The sequence below is a fragment of the Terrapene carolina genome, unplaced genomic scaffold, assembly GCF_002925995.2.
Source record: "Terrapene carolina triunguis isolate 2854851 unplaced genomic scaffold, T_m_triunguis-2.0 Scaffold423, whole genome shotgun sequence".
In the NCBI taxonomy this organism is placed as follows: domain Eukaryota; kingdom Metazoa; phylum Chordata; order Testudines; family Emydidae; genus Terrapene; species Terrapene triunguis.
Window position 1 is genome coordinate 1318867 of NW_020664774.1, and position 1875 is coordinate 1320741.

The following is a 1875-nucleotide window of genomic DNA, read 5'->3' on the forward strand; positions in this document are numbered from 1 at the left end:
TGGCCAGGTTTTGTTGTGGGCCATCTCTCTGGCAGCTCCCGCCCGCCCTGCTCGTTCACCTGAGGCCTGAGCCAGTCAGGTCTCGGGAGCAGGGAAAAGTCCAGCGAGGTCCCACTAGTGTGAGGGCTGCGTTTGGCGCCGACGCTGAGGATTTGGGAAAGGAGCTGAAGCGCTCAACAGGGGAGAAGCCAGGTGTGTCCAGTGTATTTTCTGTCTGTGGGATGCAGACACAGGCCTGTTCCTCGCGGCTAAAACGAGGTGTGTTTTTGCAGCGACGAAGGCGTTGGAGCTAGCCTGACGTCACAGCGCACGAGGCCCATGAGTTTCAGTAGTGGGGGAACAGGCCCGAGCCACCATCCGAGAGCGGCGTGCGGACACGTCTGCGCCACGGTGCGGAAGTGCCGTTTCCTTGGGGTTCGGTCTGGGTGACGGTGGCAAAAGTGGGGGGTCTGGGTAAAGCACAAGGGTTGATTTTCTGCCTGTGAGCAGAATTCAGAGCTCTCTCAAGTACCCTTTCCACGGCTTTCCACGACTCTCAATGTTTTGTGGGCACTCGGTGTTTCTTTCCTAATATGCAGGGTGACCTTAGGGTGACCAGATGTCCTGATTTTATAGGGACAGTTCCGATTTTGGGGGCTTTTTCTTATATAGGCTCCTATTACCCCCCCACCCCATCCCGATTTTTTACACTTGATGTCTGGTCACCCTAGATGACCTACTCTGCAGTGGAAAGGAGTAATAAAGAAATACTCAGATGTTCATTCAGCGTTTTACATCCACTAGCCCTGAAACTCGGCTTGTAGAATACTTTCTGAGCAGTCCTGAAAACACAGACATGGGGGCCAGGTCCTCTCCGCTCCACAAAGTTGCTTTTTCTCAAGTGTTATCTCCTAAGTACTGGGATGACGTCACCTAAGCAGCTTGTCACAGCTCAAGTGTCACTTCGGATTTCGTGAGTAAAGGCTGTGCCACTGTGTACCTCGACGTAGCCCCCAGGTCCCCCACGGTGAGATGCTGATGAGAGGTTTGGTACAACGCCTGCCCTGTGAGGGCTCTTGTTTAAACTCTTGCTGGGTTGAGCGTTGCTATCCTGTTGGATGGTGTGTGCTGTCGTTGGATGGGAAGTTATGAATACAGTAGAACCGCAGCGTTACGAACACCAGAGTTATGAACTGACTGGCCAACCACACACACCTCATTTGGAACGGGAAGCGTGCAATCAGGCAGCAGCCGAGACACCCCCGCCCAAAAAAGCAAACACAGTACAATACTGTGTGGAACACAAAGAAAGGGAAAGCAGCAAGTTGCTTCGGCATAGGAAAGTTTCCAAGCTGTAGAAGTCAATGTTCAGTTGCAAACTTTTGAAGGAATAAACCGTACCGTTTCGTTCAGAGTTGGGAACGGTTCAGAGGTCGGAACAACCTCCCTTCCCTAGGCCCTGGGGGTTTGTAACTCTGAGGTTCTACCATTGCCAAGAGCTGCTACTGATGTGTGTTGTGAGGTTGGGAACGCCCGCACCAGCCTTTCAGTCCAAACAAAGGAGCAGCGCAGGCCGGCCAGACGGGCGTGGGTGGCCCATCAGAAAATGATCCACTCTCCCCGAGGCCCCTTAGAGAGGGACAGTGTGAAAGGCTGGTGGGTTGGGAGGGGTCAGGGGTTCCATAGTCCGGGTTGCACTCTGGGGACCCCCTCCCAAAGATAACACAGGCTTTGTGAACCCATACAAGAGTGGGCTACTAACCTTGGGCTTAACACCTCGAGTGTCTCTGCTCCCCATTCTCCGGTGAGACCACGTACACTGTGCACCCTGCAATAGACGTCTGATGGAGCCAAAGATTTAGGGTCCCCCTGGCTAAGTACGTTCACTAAAGCTCC